Raw genomic sequence first — 19,954 nt, forward strand, 5'->3', positions numbered from 1 at the left:
AGGGGGGGGAATTAACTGAGAACTAATAAACTGTAGCATGTGAACAAATCAAAGTTGTTCATAATTGAAGAGAACACAAGCATAAAAAACTGTGACCTTGAATGTACCTATGTGTTATAGGGTCACTAGAGATAATCAGACGGAAAACTAAAAAATAATTAATTAAAAATAATGGCAAGTTTTGATTAGGCGTTGTGGCGCTCATTCAAGCTTTTAAGGGTTTGCCTGCCTGCTTGTGTGAGGAAGCCTGCTGGGTGGAGATGAAGTTTCAGGACTCGGACAGCTTTGGAATTTTAAAACAGTTTTTTTCTTTTTTGTATGTGTTGATACCTGCATTGCAGACTGTGAGATATTTATTCATTTCAGTTTGCTTGATTGATGAGCAGAATTGTGCTTCATTTTTTCTAAAGCACTGCTCTCCATTTTTCGGGTTTTAATTGAGTCACGTCAGGGTGGAGTTAGTTAACATTTAGTTAGTTAATGAAAGAAAAGCAGTCACGTCAAGCTGCACTCTTTCATTAACTATGACAACAGACCTCTTTGTCTATGTGGCAATGTGTTTCCTTCTGCTGCTCATTGCCGTACTGCCGTACACAGTAGAGGGCTAGCATTAACTCCCCTGGGTTACATCCCAGCATATTGTGGCTTATCAAGAAGACCCAGAGTGCTGAATGTAAGTCTTGGCACCTAATAAACCACGGGCAACACAAAGAAGATTGGGGAACAAAGGGGGAAGGAAGCTGGCATTGCCCGCAAGATATTCAGCACTTAGTCACATATATGGAACATTAGTTGTGACCAGCCTTTTCCAACCCTCCCAATGGGACTGCTTTAATATGATTTAATTCATGATTTGATTTCATTTATTCTCGTTCTCTAGCTCTGAGGCAGTACCCACACAGCAGTCTTTTCATCACCTACATAAGCTGAAGCCTGTGGAGATAAATCCCCAAACTAACACACTATATGCCACACAGCATTACACAGTAGATAAGTGCCACAAAGTTGGAAGAAAGGTACAATCATATTGAAATACCCCAAGGTTTTAGTTCAATGTGCAACATATAAAATTGATATAAAATATGAATACATACAAAGAGAAATAAACAAACAATGTTTATGAATTGCGTTATTTTCGTCGCAGACAATGCTATTCTAAGTGGGGTGAAAATGGGAACACAGTTCTGCAAAAATTATTTTAAATCATTACCTAATACCTGCTGCCTACATTAGATGCTTGTTTTGGGATTTGTAAATTTACTTTTGCTTATCTTTTGTTGTACACATCAGTCAACTTCAGTGTTCAAAGTCTCAAAACGAATTCATTTCTGAAGTGCCAGTCTCACATTTGTCCCCAAAGAAATAAACAAACAGTGTGTAAAGATAACTTGTATTATGCTATACATATTTACTGCTACCTAGTTCATAATGATCTAAAATGAACCCCTTTGTGGTTTTGTATATAGCCTGAAAATATTATACATTTCGGAAATCACAGAACCGTAAGTTATATAAAGATATATAGACTAGTATCTTTCATACATGCTTCAATTGTTTGTGTATCTTATTATATGTATCATTTTGTCTGTATTTACTAAAACGTTGAACAAAATGTGTACACGATATCTTGAATGGAGGTAACAATACAATGAGTCAATTAAATGTCAAAAAGCAGCTATCACACAAGAAAACACTGCATACACAAAATAGTGCTTCTTCAGAGGAAGAGGCAACCTATTTTGGAAATGCATTATCATCTAATTAACGATTAATTACATTAATTAGGTAGTATAGTAATACAGTATAATTTAACAGATATTGCAAGGTTACAGAGCGCTATGATCACAATATATTGTCTGTTCTATATAAAATAGAGGTCTGAATGTTTCAAACTTTTAATTAGTATTACAAAAAACTGGTGTAACACTTTATATAAAGTATCTGTTTGTGAGTAATATGTGCTGTTTCTAATATAAGAATGGTTGCACGAGATAATATACCCTATAGCCATTGTGTAATTGCCTTTATTGCGGGAGGTAGATTGGCCAGGGTTACTTAAATGATTTGTAATGCACCTGTTACACTCATGCACAATGTTATTGATATTGCTCTTCACCAAATTAAGGCTATGACATCTATTTGAGAGTTAAGTGTCTCAAGGTCAGCCATAAAAACATAAATGGTTATTTTTTTTGCTGAAGTCATCAGGAACAGCGCAATTTGTTACTGTTTCTGCACACATCTTGAAGTATGTTTTAAAGACTTTGCTAGTCAAGAGTTAGTCTTTTGATCCAGTTTAATTCAGACTTTCATTCATTACTTGAAAAACACTTAAAGTATGGTGTCCTATAATAGATGGAACCTTGTGTTTACAAAGCCAAGTTACTCTTCTCTAATAAACTGCACAATGTTTATTAGAAGGTGGTGATGCTTTGTAAACAGGTTACAACACATTGCACAGAAATTATTTAACGTCTGCCATCTTCAGTTACTTTTGTCGGCTTAGGCTTAAAAGCTTACAACGCATCCAACAGTGGTATGTTTTAGATTCAAAGCAATGTTTGTTTGTCAGAAAATTTGGTATTTCTGTGCTAACTGCAGGAGTAATACAACATAATAATGTGTACTTACTTTCCTAAAATGCATCTGTAAGTCGATTTTGTTTCCTCTATAATGACTAGTGTCTAGTATTCCTTGTTTTAAATTCAGATTTTCAGTCAATATCCATTAACATGTTGTAAACATCTTAGACTTGGGATTTCAATATCAGAAACATGATCTCTTATATGTATAAATATATAATGTGGTCATTAATTACAATTATATTCATCCTGATAACAGGAAAAACTGTTAAAACTAATGAGCAAACATACATTGAGTGACAAGAAATCTATCATATGTTTACTATGCAACTTATACAGTTATATCCCTATCTCCATCTATACCATCATCATCTTCATCAGCTTATATAAATCCACTGCTGCATGAAAAAATAAGTATAGAAATATTGTGTGTGTGTGTAATGCTGGATTTTATATTTAAGATACAAGTGTCCTATAGAAAGAAGTATGTTCCTAAGGAATGAGAGATAGCATTGATATATCTTATGCCTTAGAGTGAAAACACTTAATTAGAATGTATGTATTCAGTTGTCCATTACTTCTACTCAAGATTTACACCAGCGATAACACGACAAATACCGCCTGGAAACAGAACACATTGCATATAAAAGGTAATGAAGGCACAAATCACAGTTTTAATCAATGTTGTAGCATTACAGTACCATCAGCACTGGGAGGCTGGTACATTATTTGTTAGTCCAGTCACAACTTCAGGGGGCATGTTGATTAATCGGTATGCTTTTCTGAGGTCTTGTATTTCCCAGTGAGTGAGTTATATGAAAACATACTTTCTGGTGAAACAAAACAAAGGGTTTATAAGATTCGGTACCAAAAAATAAGGTTGCACTCAAATGGTCAAGTATTACTCAGACAAGTGAGTGTTAGAACTGATGTGTCTGGCTTACAGTTGCAGAGAAAAATATCACTATCCTTCATTTGAAACAGGGTTATTTACTAACACTGTAATTTTCTAAACCATACTTACTTACCATTGTTACATTTGTGGTTTATCGAACACTGATTCATACTAGCTGATATAATAATCATCATCATATAATTTTGACAGGGAATTATCTGTACACTGCCTTTGCTTGTTTCGTATGTTTATCTACACTGTTTCAAAAACTTGATTATGCTTGAGGTTCAATTCACTAAAGGTTATATATGCAACAGATAACACAGAACGATTGTGTTCTCCGGGCTCGTGTTAGGCATATTTTTTGCCAGTTGTATTATTCCCCTTGACATCATTAAGGCTAGGTTTGGCCTCTGTTGCCAGAAAAACAGATCTGCTTGTTTTTGATGTATGGTGCTTAAAGGATTGCAATGTGAAAGTCATGCAGCAGCGACAGCAGGTGCACACTGAGCTATCCCAGCTGCTGTGTCCGTGATCTTCACTCAAGCTTACCCAGAAGAGACCCCACACATAGTAGAAGAGGGGCTGCTTAACCTTGACTCTTCTCTTAAAAGGATGCACTGTGTGGTCACGCTGTTCTGTAGGAACCATGTCCTTGTGCACTAGCTCATTGATCACTTAATCGTCCTGTGATACGCCACGCCTCATCACACTATTGTCATCCCGTGTGTTACTGACCGTAGTGGAGTGCACCGGATTCCTGTTCCTCACTTCCTTTTCTTCTCTTTCTTGCTCTCTCTCTTTCTGACTCTCACTCTCTCTCTCTCTATTGGTTGAACCTGAATAGTATAATAGTCTGTCTCCAGTCATTCGTGCTTGAACTCTTTCCAGGACGGCAATATCCTCTTTGTAACAAAACTGTACAAGCTATTCTAAGGGCCCAATTAAGAGATAAATGCTTGCAAGTCACAGCTTTGAATATCACAGCGCCACCTCTGGTCGTATTAAATCCAAAATATCTCAAGACGTACAGTGAGGGAAAAAAGCAGCCAAACAGCTTGGTGAGAAGGTGACAACAGTTGGTGCGATTATTCGCAAATGGAAGAAACACAAAATAACTGTCAGTCTCCCTCGGTCTGGGGCTCCATGCAAGATCTCACCTCGTGGAGTTTCAATGATCATGAGAACGGTGAGGAATCAGCCCAGAACTACACAGGAAGATCTTGTTAATGATCTCAAGGCAGCTGGGACCATAGTCACCAAGAAAACAATTGGTAACACACTATGCCGTGAAGGACTGAAATCCTGCAGCGCCCGAAAGGCCCCCCTGCTCAAGAAAGCACATGTACAGGCCCGTCTGAAGTTTGCCAATGAACATCTGAATGATTCAGAGGAGAACTGGGTGAAAGTGTTGTGGTCAGATGAGACCAAAATCGAGCTCTTTGGCATCAACTCAACTCGCTGTGTTTGGAGGAGGAGGAATGACCCCAAGAACACCATCCGCACCGTCAAACATGGAGGTGGAAACATTATGCTTTGGGGGTGTTTTTCTGCTAAGGGGACAGGACAACTGCACCGCATCAAAGGGACGATGGATGGGGCCATGTACCTTCAAATCTTGGGTGAGAACCTCCTTCCCTCAGCCAGGGCATTGAAAATGGGTCGTGTATGGGTATTCCAGCATGACAATGACCCAAAACACACAGCCAAGGCAACAAAGGAGTGGCTCAAGAAGAAGCACATTAAGGTCCTGGAGTGGCCTAGCCAGTCTCCAGACCTTAATCCCATAGAAAATCTGTGGAGGGAGCTGAAGGTTCGAGTTGCCAAACCTCAGCCTCGAAACCTTAATGACTTGGAGAGGATCTGCAAAGAGGAGTGGGACAAAATCCCTCCTGAGATGTGTGCAAACCTGGTGGCCAACTACAAGAAACGTCTGACCTCTGTGATTGCCAACAAGGGTTTTGCCACCAAGTACTAAGTCGAAGGGGCAAATACTTATTTCCCTCATTAATATGCAAATCAAGTTATAACTTTTTTCAAATGCGTTTTTCTGGATTTTTTTGTTGTTATTCTGTCTCTCACTGTTAAAATACACCTACCATTAAAATTATAGACTGATCATTTCTTTGTCAGTGGGCAAACGTACAAAATCAGCAGGGGATCAAATACTTTTTTCCCTCACTGTAAACGGTCAGGAGACATGCTTTGCCAAGGATTCCAAAAAGAGCAGACACTCCTACTGTATTGTTGTGCCAAACAAGTTGTGTGAAAAACTCATTTGGCACCACAAATGCTTTTAGATTTGATATAACAAAAGCTAAGCAGGGCAAAACTTGGTTCATAGCTCAAGGATTGGACCTTTATAATATGCCAGTTTTATCGCTCTTGTAACATCTAACAGTATTTGAGCACATATGTTGTGGAATATATTTGTTTAATTTTAAAGTAAGAACTTCAGGAATTACAAGGTTGGCACAATACATTTTTTTTGTCTGATACAACTATTCATCATTTTTTGTGGCAATCATTTATATATGGATATAGGCTGGGGCATCTCCTATAGATCTGTAAGATTTCTATCATATCTAGCGCAAATCAAGAACATCTTTTCAAAAAAGCATAACATTCCTTCATGTAAAAATATTTGAACAACTTTGGATGCTTCCCATTTATTTCACAATGATTGCCTTTTGACTTTTAATTAATTGTAATTATCAGTAATGTTATTCAGTGAGCCACACATTATTTGTCTTTGGACCATCCCCTGTGCAAGTTAAACTACCTGCAATTGTAAACAACTGACATGTTATTTATTTTAGGAAGCTTTTTTTTTTTTGTGTGTGACAATAGTACTGGAATCTTATTTAAAAACAAAACCAACACACAAGAAACATCCAGACTGATTCAGGAATTACAAAGGAAAGATACTTGAAACAGTCAAATCCTTTCATAGTGGAAAAAATGACAATATTTTCCCAGATTAAAGTAAACACAAAACTTAGGATTTAAATATACAAACAGACAACTCCTTCAAGACTGGCTGACAGTGAATCATCACCTGTAAAATGAAAATCTCTTTAACAGGTTTTATACCATATTATACAGTTACTTTAATTTGAAATATAATGAGGGAAGAAGCCATCCTACCTTGAAATATATTATAAACATAAGAGCCAAGTCCCCAGAGCATGCCTGGAAATAGTCAGAGTGGTTTTCCATAGTGTATTTATATTTATGAGTTGTTGTTTTTTCCCCTCAGTAATAGAGAGTCACAGTAAATACGAATCATGCTCTTGCAATCAGTGTTTTGATTACCTTCAATTTATTGGAATTAAATGGAGTATCTAGCCAAAGCTGACTTCTTCTCCTCCATACTGAATGAGTTTCAAACTGAATGAATTGCAGTTACACACCACTAGAGTCAGTGTCTCCGAAAAACAGTGTGTTTCGTATACCTTATCATGCTGGACTTCAAAAAGATCTTCAAGCTTTCCGCCTTTCTGCATGGTGTTTATGTTATTCGAATGGCCAAATTACCTGTGGCTATATTCATTTCCATCTTGCAGAGATAAACTTTGAGTTTAATTTTTAGATATTCATATTAGAGCTTTATCTTGTGCTCAGCATCATCCGTGAGACTGTATCCGCAGAGTACATTTGCTCAATTTTCAGATTCCTTTTAACGTGTCACCCGTTTTATACCATAACAAGAAAGATAAGCGCATATTTTCAGATGCTGCTACATCCCATCCCCATTATCAGTCTCACCGTTATACTTTTGTGTTATCGTAGCCATGCATGTACAAAGCTCGATTCCAGAGCCATCTGTTAATAAATCGAACTGGTCTTTAAAAGCTGGAAAAGCAGTGGGAGAGAAGCACCACTGTGGGCGTTGTTAAAATTTAGAGGTGGTGGTGTGGATCACACGCCTGTGGCACGGATTTCCAGGGCGCCCCGTCCTTAACCCCATCTCTGGACCCAAGGCAGGGCATCTCGGAGAAACCACAGACTTGGGCAACTTCTGTCTATGCTTTGACAGTGTGTTTATTTGTAGAAAACAGCAGCCACCATTGTCTGTGAGCCAAAACTTATGAGGCACCATCTGGCCCCCATGTTGGACTCAAGAAGGCCTGAGCGGGTCACTAGAGTCTGTCCTGGTTCAGAGGAAGATGGATGGGATGGACTAGGATGAGGAATGAGCCTGAACTGACCACAGCTTTGCACTAATCCTATTAAGTGTTTCTGCAGTGGCCAAACAGTGCCCAGGGCCAGCTATTGCCTGAATGCGCCCTGTTTATTACACTGCCAATCAATCTGCTCAGGCTGTGACACAAAGGCGATTGTCAGCTGTAGTTTGCCATTTCTGCGTTGTGGTGTTGGTCATTTGTCTCCCCAAACATGACCACAATGCTTCGAATTGGGTGAGAGCCTACAGCAGAGAGATGGGGTTGGCGAGCCAGACCTGGTAACACGGTGCTAACATGCTCAATGTGATGAGAGAGGCCTCTTTTCCAAGTCACTTTACCTGGCCTGCCTCAACAAGCACATTATGTCGGCTACTAAGCAGAGTGATTTCACAAAATACAACAGCTTTATATCATATTTGTGTGAATGAGTGCGTGCAAAGCTTCATAATCATCAAATCTTGAGGCTTATCACTATACTGTATACCCAGCCATAGAGCAGACTGGCTATATTAAAACTTGGCTTTGGTACGACCCCCAGGACTTGCGTGTGGCCAGTTGGCCCATCGCTCCACCGCCAGCTGCCGCATTACCAGTGGGGGCTCAATGCTGCCTAACGCCTGACTGCCACTGTACAATTGAGAGGTGGCCTTTGCTGGGCACCACCTGAACACTGCTGAAACATTGCCCAAGGCTTCTTGTCTTCCTTCCTTGACTCTTGAGAATCCAATCTGCGTGCCTGAAGACTTAGGGCTGTTTTGTGTGCTCTCCCAGCCTCTGGAGAATCTGGCCAGCCCTGCCGATGTTTAACTGCCCATGTTTTATTCCCCAGTTCCTTTGACATCCTGCGTGTTTCACTGCAATTTTGAACTGCTTCCCTCATGTTGTTTTTATCTTCTGACCTAGTTTGGGGATCACAAAAAGCTTTTTGAGTAACAAAGAACTGCCCTGAACAATGTCTCTCACCTGAAACAGAAAAGCGTTGACAAGAATGGCATTTATGTTTTGCATAAATGCTTCTGTACAACATGTAGCTTTTGTATTTTGACAATGTTGTGCCAAAAATTAGGATATACATATAAATATAATATCTTAAAAATAAAGTGCTACCCTCAGTATAGTGCATTCTCAATTTCTATACATAAACACATTTGTATAACTTACTTTCTGTGGATCTGTATATTGACGATGCACAGTGTGTAGAGCTGTGAGCATCGATTTGTATTTTCCTATTAGTCAATCTGAATTGCATTAATATTGAGAACAAAGGCTAATTCCATTAAAATAAATCATTCCAAATATCTTTTCATGGTAGGTAACCATACTAGCTACTGTTCTTCTAAAGCATATAATTGTTCAGCCACATTTAGAGCTCTGATTATAGCACTTTAGAGTGAAATTAGGGGAGATTATCATATTTTAATAATTTACGAGTGTCTGTACTCCCAGTGCACATTTTATGGTTGTCTGAAGAATCTTTAAAAAAAAATGGCAGTTTTCAATTTGTACTGTTCTGGGATATCGATTGTTTTTTGGCACATTCCTGGTTTTGTGATTCAGTATGACTTGTTCTGCTGAACCAAGGCATTCTGTAGATACTAGAAGAAAGGTTCAAGATTATATTGAGACTTTTGAGCACTACTGTTACACTGGGAGAGCTGGTTTTATAGTGACACGCACATAGATTAAAAAAAAACAGTCTTTAACTACAACACTGGAGGGGAATGTATTTGTGGTATTTTTGAGTCTACATTGCTGTGTGGAACACGGTAATCCTCATTCCATCAATATGATTAATTTACACATTTACATATTCCTAATCAAATTATAACAGACTGGTTTAATTCCTTGTGTTATCATCGTCTAGCTTGAATTTTGAATAGTTTTTTTTTTAACCTCAGGCTCCAATTGACCTCAGTTACCAGTCAATCATGGGGACTTGGTATATATAAACTGCCAGCCTTGATTTTGAAGTAACATACCAAGTGAATATCACATAGTGTTCGCTAATAGTACCAACATCCCAGCCTGTCATTCTCTTCACATTGGCAAGTACACCAATCTCTTCCTGTCCCACTTTGCCATAGAATAGAGGCATTTGATCTAATAAATCAGTTTTGGAAGTTGCCCTTGTATTATTTATGGTCTATTAAATATTACATGTGTTATTATTCTTAGGAAAATACACCCTTCTTCAGCACTTTTGAAGAACCTTATCATCTTAAAAGTATTCATTGTTGCAAGAGCCAGGACAAGTGTTTTCTTTTGAACCGAGAAGTCTTTAATACATGCCGTCTGTAAAGGCCATTAGTTCTGCATGGTGTGCATATCTATTTTAAAAAGGACATAGCTTTAGTATCCATATCTAAATAATTGAATTCCCATCCTACGTTAACACATGGTTAAACAAAATAATACAGCATGAGCCCTTTTTTATTACAGCTGCTCAGGTTATTACACCCGAGCCTAATATCAATTCTGAGGTAACATTATCAAGACTTACTTAGTACGTGGTAAATGCAAATGTGAAGGGTGACTGCTGACAGTTTGAGTTGGAGATAGCATTTTATCTTGAAAGACGTGTTCATTGTATGAACCCTTGGGCCCGCTGAAGTACTTTATCTTGTCATCTGCCAGAAATGTAACAGATACAAGGTGTGAACTAAGAGAAAAACCTAATCAATGGTGAGCCTCCTGTAATGAGTGTTGCCTCACTTTGTGCAAGAAATAACCATTTTGCTTGCTCTATTAGCATGGCTTTTCTACTCCTTTTGAAAACCCCTAAATATGAAGTAAGTGATGATAAAAAAAAAAAAAGACTTATACAGAGGATAAAAAATGTTTGGTATCCTGGGAAAATTGTCTGGTAAGTTCTATTATCTTTTGATGAAATATTAATGTCCCCCCAATTAGAATGCATTTCTTTTATAGGGTTTATATTATGTTAAACCAGCGATTATACTTATTTGTACCAGCACGAAAAGATAGCATGTCTGTTTCCACTGCTGTTCTTTTTCATGTGGGTATCCCCATTAGTTTTCCTGTTTCATTGTAGTTTTTAAAACCACTGTGCTCAGATATCTGCTCAGTAAACAGAAGGATGCGCACCTTCAGCAAAACACAACTCACTGATAAATTCAAGACTATAAAAGACCAGCAATCAGCGTATCCTGGGCTGAACAGATCTGGCACTACCCCGCACAGCTAGTGTATCTAGTTCAAGCACACATTCAAAATGTCTATGAAGATTGACTCAACATTGTCATTGAGTATTAATGTCAACAAACTCTCAAGGTTACCGGAGAGAAGGAGGTTATCAGTTACACATAGTAAATTGTGAGATGTGAACTAAGAATGGACCTTTGGTACACTGTGAACTCCCCAAGGTCTTCAACTAGACAAGCCATAAACACATCATAATAAATAAAAACACACAGGTACCCTGGAAGGCCCATCAAAGGTGTCAAAGGTACTATGTGTTGACTGCAGAGAGGAACCAGATATCTAGGACTGAAAAGTAGAAATTTGGATCTTCAGACTGATTTATTGGCATTTCCTACAAGACTGTGTTTCCCTAGATACACAGAAATCCATTCACATCTGAAGTTGCTTTTTAAAAAGTAAAGCAGGCACGAAAATCCCATTGACTTTATATTGATTGACGCCTGCATATAGTATTTAAGATCAAACCCTTGGCTCATTCAGGAGGATTTATTTTGAACCGAGGGCAGTCCGTGTCAGAGATCGTTTTGATCGCGCCGTTCTGTGTCCTTCTTAAGAGATGATCCCCCAGTTTGTTGTTTCAGTTGGACAAAGGTGATGGACTGCCGGCTCTTACTATGTCCTGGTGTCCTAATTGATGAAGTCTGCTCCCGTGACCCTAGCTTCTTCATACAGTTACAAATGGTATTTCAAATAATTCACTGATGAGTGAGTGACATGTTTTCATTTCTATGCACACACAATCATCAGACGTTTATACTACCTCAAGACAATCTCCTTTTTTGGGCCTTTGCATGTGAGTTTGTGCATGTGACACACAACCGGGAAAACAAATAGGGTATTAATTTGATGCGCTTCAATACTACATCCCCCGGTTCTTGTATTTGATGCAAGTGAAATTTATAATTGCTACACGGTCTCCGCTTATCTAACTTGTTACAACTATGTATTTAAGAACGTATTGATGGAAAGGGTATGAAGTAATTTTGGTATAAAAATAAATATGATAGATGAAGGAGGGGGAGAAATTAAACATTACAACCAACTGAGGTCAAAACCTGAGGCAGCTACAAGCAGCTTATTATTAACTGTCACTTTACATTTTGACACAGCGTGTTTATTATTCACTTAAGGGTACATATTCTGCAATAATGATGCTGTATTGAGTGGTATCCAATTAACTATAACTTCAAGGACTTTAGACAAATGCCAGGCAAGGTCAGTAGCAATGCGCTGGAAGAGACACTCTATGCATTTTATGAAATGGGAAGCAGTTAAATTAAACCAATACAAAAAAATAATAATAATAATTATAAGAGGCGAATTTCCATGTAGAGTGATAAGCTTAATGGATGATATTAAGCCAGTGGCTCTAGGGTGTATTTGTCCCCTGTCTACTTATTTGAGAATACTGTTTGATATATGATGTTATGATGATAATATGTAACTGTATTAAATAAGGAAGGCACTGTGAGAGATCATTTGATTTCACTGTTGTCTTTACATTTCTCTCTGAGAGGAAAGCTGCATTTAAATGACTTTACTTTTTGTATCACAACTTGGAGAAACAGCACAAAATTAATCGTGTGAACTGATTTAAAACATATTTTAATTCTCTCAATCCAATTCGCCTCTCTCTGTCAGGTCTCTGTTCAGGTGAAAAAGCCCATATGTGTGATTCTTATATTTCTCATATGCCAAATTTGGCCCAAACTGGCCTGTTTTGTATATTTAAACTGAATGGGATATATTTTAAATATATGTGAGTCTATGAGTCCTATATTTTTATATTTTGGAAGTATATAATGAGGTTCATTCATTGGTATATTTGCAACACAAAAAATAAAGTCTTGAATTACAGACTAATATATATTTAGAATATATCCCATATAAAAAAGGGGCTAATGTTGGGCATTTTTTGGCACTTCTACCACACATTAAAAAATACACATTTGTTCCATATAGGAAGACCAGCAAGTCCCTCCTTCTTTGAAAGTAAAAGAGTGATATGGCAATTAAACCAAGCACACTATTTGCTCAATTAATTAATTGAGAGCTGAGGTGGAAAGAAAATAATACAAGGCTTTAGTTGCCCATGCCGTATTTAAAAACTGATTTGAATAGGACAAATTTATCATAATTGCAATCAAGACTCCTCTACCACACATTAGTCACTGATGTCATTGCACTTAATAAGAAAATATGGTTTAATAACATAATGTAAACTGCTTTAGTTTATAATTCACATGCAATTTAATATGGTGTCATAATGTTGTGATATGATTTCCACAGTTCTTTGTGTATCGCTGTACTTTCACTAATCACTTTTCAAGCTTACGGCAGATTTTGCTTTGAGAGACAAATATCAAACCTGGTCATCTTGTTTTGTTTCTGTCAGGGTTATACCTTAAGAACAGATGTATTTGAATTCCTTCAGTATGAACCAAGTGTAGAACATACCAGGAATACCAGCCCATTTAAACTCACATCCTAGTGCTGGTGGCAGGATCACTGTGGACATTATCTCTGTTTGAAGGATTGCACATGCTCTATGCCAGATAACCCTGTTGAGTTTAAAGACTTCTTCACTTCTAACAGAAAGAGGATGACTTTAAATGAAAACAACAGAATCTGAGACACAATACAGAAAATACAAATGACGGCTCAATTTGGGATACAGAGACTGAATGAGCTGATACACAACAATAGACTTGAGCATTGAATGAAATCCAGCAATGGCAAACTAACAATACACACTTTGAAAGAGATCAATAGACAATCGCAATCTTTCATATGTGTTCCATGCAGAAAGAATCCCTGATAGTTCCAGTTCTAAGAAAAGCATAAAAACAATTACCATTGCTGATCGTTTGTATCTCATTTGTTTAACAGAAAAATAATTATTAATTGAAATTCTGCTCCATTTACAGTGCACTCCTAATTGGATTGACTGTTAACAAGTTTCTAACAATTGATGTTAACTGCTCTTTTTTTACTTTCAAGAACAAAAAAACATTAAAAAAACAAACAAACATTTGATTATTTTTACCAAAGGCAGGGTTCCCAGTCATGGAAAATCCTGGAAAAGTTATGGAAAAAAATGGTAATGGAAAGGCATGGAAAAGTCATGGAAAATTACCAAAATATAAAAAGTAATGGAAAATTACCAAAATATTAAGTCATGGGAAATAGCAACACATATACACAATCAAACCCATTTACAACATCCTGTTCTCTCTCTATACTCGCTCCCTGGACCCCCTCATTGCATCCCATGGTTTCTCCTACCACTTCTACGCAGATGATGCCCAGATCTTCCTGTCTTTTCCCTCTTCTGACCCTCTCATCCCCTCTCGCATCTCTTCCTGCTTGATCTCCTCTTTTCCCCCACTCTTCCTCACCTTCTGCTGATTGGAATTGGAATTTGTAAAATGTATCATGCTTTGAACTGCACTGTATGTTTTCACTTTGTATTGTGCTGGATAAGGGTGTCTGCTAATAAATAAATAAATAAATAAATAAATAAATAATAATAATAATAATAATAATAATAATAATAATAATAATAATAATAATAATAACAGTTTCATGGTGCAGAATAACATTGTATTAAATCCTTTTTAAATTTTCCTTTTAGTACGTACTCTGTAATACATGTGATTATTACGAACGTCATGGCACACAGTGGTCTGTGCCCGATATTATGTACACAGGAATTTCCAAGTCTTGGGAGAGTCTGTGTGTTTAATAGGGAGAACAAAAAAGGTTTTACTATAGCCTACATCAGTGGTTTAGAAATAATCAAATTTCATTTGTTGAATAGAATAATATGTATTGTTATTATTTACTGGATTTGAAATAAATATGCATATCATACATTTGGCTACTTAATTTAAATGCAACGGACACTTCTTAAAGTTTGAGCATTTAATGTAGGCAGGGGTTCTCAACCCAGGTCCTGACAAACCACTGTCTCTTCTAATGTTCGCTCACCTGTGCTTTCAGCTCTCAGTTATTTAAGCAAACCTGTAATTGAACAAATTAATGATTAATTAGACATTCGCCAAGACCAGTGTTGAGAACACTTGCCTACATTAAAATGCTCAAACATTATGAAGTGTCCGTTTCATTTAAATTAAGTAGCCAAATGTATGATATGCATATTAATTTCAAATCAAGTAAATAATAACAATACATATTGTTCTATTGAACAAATTGAATTTTATTTCAAAACCACAAACAAGTTCTACAAAAGTTACCAATGTGTTTCTTGTGCCGTTTGCTTTGTGCTGCTTTATTCTGCCAGCACGATCACTGTCCTCAATCTTTCCAGCATTTTTGTAGTAAACGAATACATAATTTAGTCCTGGAAAATCAGAAAATGATCATGGAAAAGTCATGGAGAAAAATAAATGTGATTTCCGTGGGAACCCTGCAAAGGGAGTTTTGCAGATGTCTTGGAGACAAACATAAACAGTTTCTTCTGAATAAAATCCTATGATTATTAGCTGGACTATTGGCATTGAGGGTTTTGAATTAAATGTTCGAAAGAAGCTTCTGATTGTATTACACTGCAGGCTGTAGAGAACATGAGCTAGTTCATCAATTGATTTCATATTAGGAGTTAGGGACTGCATGACCTACACAATTAACCTGATAGATATATCGTTCTCTGGGTTTCCTGTATGAGGAGCATTGATTGAAATCTTAAAGTACAGGGAAGATGCTTAAATATCACACCTCTTAAATGACTTATTAAAAAAGAAGTACGTCATTAATTGAGGCTCTGTGTGAACTTGAATGAGGTCAAGAACAGAATACTGCGCGACATGCGTGCCGCCTGCATTCTAAACAGCAGCCTAGTTTAACTTCAAAGTAATGAGAGCGGAGAACTAATTAAAATGGGATTTTTAATTTAGGCAAGCAGCAATTTGGTCCATAAGTAAACAAAGCTCAGAGGTCATCTTATTTTGGAGAACAGCAATTAAATCTTAATCAGTACTTGTTTTTTTTAATTATATCCTTCAATTTCACATTTATAACCATCAATATTACAGCTAGGTGTTTGAGAAGGCTTCCTGCTTGGTATGCACAGCCCGAACATGCGTTTTGTTTGGGCAGTATTCTTGTGATCCTCGCCGTGGAGTGTGCCAGTGTTTCTCCTCGGCAAAGGGGATGGGGGATGATTTGGAAATCAATACGTGTGGAAAAACGCAGCCTTGAAGTGCGAGTGCAATCCAAATGCATCACATCTGCTCATTTGGCGTCTTGCGTGTTGCACATAGCAAGAGTCTGTCTTTTTGTATTTTATTGTGGTAAAAGGTTTGTATCAGCGAGGTGGTGTTGCTGTGCTTTTACACGTGTTATGGGGTTGTGGTGTTAGGATACCCGAGGGGTAAAATCATAAACCATTTACACAGTAGTAAAGGACCAGACTGAACAGTGTCACTGGCCACAACCTTCGACCCTAGTATGTTCTCTCAAATGTCAATCATGCTTCCTTGATAGAGGTGACCATGATGTCGTTTGCTATTTGTCGCAATCCCATTTTTTCCTCAATCGAAACCTCTCATCCACTGCAGCATATGATTGTGATGGAGAGGATTTCGTTTCTTCCGTTACATGCTTCTACTTTGTAATCCTGGTTATAACCTTGCATTCTCGGGAGGTAACTTGATTGAATTGTTATTATGACAAAGACTGGGGAGCTACTGTGTGTTTTGTTGTTTCAATTTCTTTTATCTCAATTATATTACCTTGAGATTTACATTTAAAGAAGATCATTGGCTTACTGTTAAATAAACAAGAAAGTTCAACATGCATTGTAAAAGTCTATATTTATATATTGCAGATAAAACATTGCCTTACTTATTATATTTATAAAAAATATAATTTAATGTACCAATTAAAAGCGGTATGTGTTGAATATTAGGTTTGACTTTCAGTGCAATTGAGTTCTTCCAAATGAGCTTCAATTTCAAATCAGAGTTGAAACATCGACTACAAGGAAGGAACAAATTGTTTTTATTGTACCCGGGTCATACAGTAAGTCCCTATGGAACTGAGACTAGTATCAGGTTGTGAAAGCACTTGGATGGGATTCAGAGTTTATTACAAGATTGATATTTGAGCTGCATCGGAAGTCAAAAGATAACTTTTCACACACTCTTTGTGATAATGCGTTTATCTAAAGCTCCTGCATCGCCTGTATTTATTCAGTCCATCATGTGTGGATGTTTTACAATAATTGCTGATAATTGGCTTTAATAGTTTTAAAGTTTGGTTGGTTAGTTATGGGATGTTCCACTTCGCTGCTAAATAGCTTACAATGGCCGTGCCCACAGGCACTGGCCTAATCCAATTTGTATTGTGTCTGCTGTAATTGTTATCATTTGTTTTGCTTTTTATTTTGGTTTATTATTTCATTTTCGAATCGGCGTTGGACCTTTATAGATTTTTTTTATTATTATTGTTACTTGACTGTCCATAAATCCCAAAGCAGTACAAATAATTGGGCCAAACACGAGCCTTGCAGTTTGGTTGGCCTCTGTGAAGTGATTCTGTGTTCAAATGTGGTGTGATTCCTCTAGCCTGGCTTTGAAAGCGTGAAATAGAAGTATACCTATTGTGACACGGAGGGGGGTTTGAGTTCTTTTCAATCATTGCTGAACAAGAACACAAAAAATAAAACAGTAAGCAAGTCCAGGAACACTTTTATCAGGTCATTTCAACTTTAAAAGAATAAAGAAACAATGTTACAAGCACTACAACCATCATCTGATAGTACAGTTTAAATACATTGATAAATACATGTATGCACTTGGAGAAAGTGCGGTCATTCTGTACTTATGTAGGTACTCACACTGCATATTTCTTCTTTTGTATTGATTATTCAGGAGAGTGAATACTTTTAACCTTGACTTTAGTGGTAATTCTTAAGACAATAAATGACCTGCGGGAAATTGCTTTAGTTGAGACTGGAAGTCTGTGGAGTTCAGTTCAGGTATTAAATGTTGTATTTATTTATTTATTTTTACTTAAGCTTATACAACTAAATGACTAATTATATCTTATTGTTAGCAACAGTTTTACTTGCTAGGTGATTCATTTTACTGATTTTTGTATTTGTATTGTCATTCAGCTGGTGAAAAATGTGTCGGCTTTTGAAATTCAAACCCTTGTTTATTCAGGGTCAGTGTCATAAACGTTACATATTAGTACAAATTTAAAAAGGGGTCAGTAATTACACTGTAACATGTCAATGCACATCAAATGTAAATGCTCTCTGGGGATTTTGAAACACTAGTAATACAATTTGTAGCAAATGAGTTTATAAGTCAAGAAAATGATTTTCCTTTGGCATTAATGCACAGCGGTCTTTTATTGCACCAGTTTTAATATCCAAGAACACATTCCACGTTGGTTTGTATATATATACACTCACCTAAAGGATTATTAGGAACACCATACTAATACTGTGTTTGACCCCCTTTCGCCTTCAGAACTGCCTTAATTCTACGTGGCATTGATTCAACAAGGTGCTGAAAGCATTCTTTAGAAATGTTGGCCCATATTGATAGGATAGCATCTTGCAGTTGATGGAGATTTGTGGGATGCACATCCAGGGCACGAAGCTCCCGTTCCACCACATCCCAAAGATGCTCTATTGGGTTGAGATCTGGTGACCGTGGGGGCCATTTTAGTACAGTGAACTCATTGTCATGTTCAAGAAACCAATTTGAAATGATTCGACCTTTGTGACATGGTGCATTATCCTGCTGGAAGTAGCCATCAGAGGATGGGTACATGGTGGTCATAAAGGGATGGACATGGTCAGAAACAATGCTCAGGTAGGCCGTGGCATTTAAACGATGCCCAATTGGCACTAAGGGGCCTAAAGTGTGCCAAGAAAACATCCCCCACACCATTACACCACCACCACCAGCCTGCACAGTGGTAACAAGGCATGATGGATCCATGTTCTCATTCTGTTTACGCCAAATTCTGACTCTACCATCTGAATGTCTCAACAGAAATCGAGACTCATCAGACCAGGCAACATTTTTCCAGTCTTCAACTGTCCAATTTTGGTGAGCTTGTGCAAATTGTAGCCTCTTTTTCCTATTTGTAGTGGAGATGAGTGGTACCCGGTGGGGTCTTCTGCTGTTGTAGCCCATCCGCCTCAAGGTTGTACGTGTTGTGGCTTCACAAATGCTTTGCTGCATACCTCGGTTGTAACGAGTGGTTATTTCAGTCAAAGTTGCTCTTCTATCAGCTTGAATCAGTCGGCCCATTCTCCTCTGACCTCTAGCATCAACAAGGCATTTTCGCCCACAGGACTGCCGCATACTGGATGTTTTTCCCTTTTCACACCATTCTTTGTAAACCCTAGAAATGGTTGTGCGTGAAAATCCCAGTAACTGAGCAGATTGTGAAATACTCAGACCGGCCCGTCTGGCACCAACAACCATGCCACGCTCAAAATTGCTTAAATCACCTTTCTTTCCCATTCAGACATTCAGTTTGGAGTTCAGGAGATTGTCTTGACCAGGACCACACCCCTAAATGCATTGAAGCAACTGCCATGTGATTGGTTGGTTAGATAATTGCATTAATGAGAAATTGAACAGGTGTTCCTAATAATCCTTTAGGTGAGTGTATATATATATATATATATATATATATATATATATATATATATATATATATATACACACCAAGCTCATCTGTGGGTGGTTGAGTTTCCCTGCCTGTACCTCCTTCATATCCTAATCTGTGAATAAATTGTAGTTTTTATTGTATTTATTCTTGATTTGTAGACCATTGATTGAATATGTTTTGGGTAAATGATGTGGAATGGAAGAGAAGATGAGTTAAAGCAAAATGACTAATGAACCAATCTTTACTGTACAAGATGATTTACACACATTTTGTGTATAAAGATATCTAAATTGCTTAAATGCATTTTCCTGCATGGAAATGTCACATACATTTATTCCAACTTTACTCACAGCCTCAGTGAATAAGAAGATTATTATAGTCTTACTTATCCAAGAGGAACTTGTCATTTT

General features: G+C 37.4%; 1 protein-coding gene across 3 annotated transcripts in view; it reads left to right on the forward strand.

The window, feature by feature from the left end:
* Positions 1-19,954, forward strand: part of immp2l (inner mitochondrial membrane peptidase subunit 2) — a 273,233-nt gene that overhangs the window by 213,119 nt on the left and 40,160 nt on the right. The window lies entirely within an intron of this gene.

This window comes from Amia ocellicauda, chromosome 15 (assembly GCF_036373705.1).
Source record: "Amia ocellicauda isolate fAmiCal2 chromosome 15, fAmiCal2.hap1, whole genome shotgun sequence".
Lineage (NCBI taxonomy): Eukaryota > Metazoa > Chordata > Actinopteri > Amiiformes > Amiidae > Amia > Amia ocellicauda.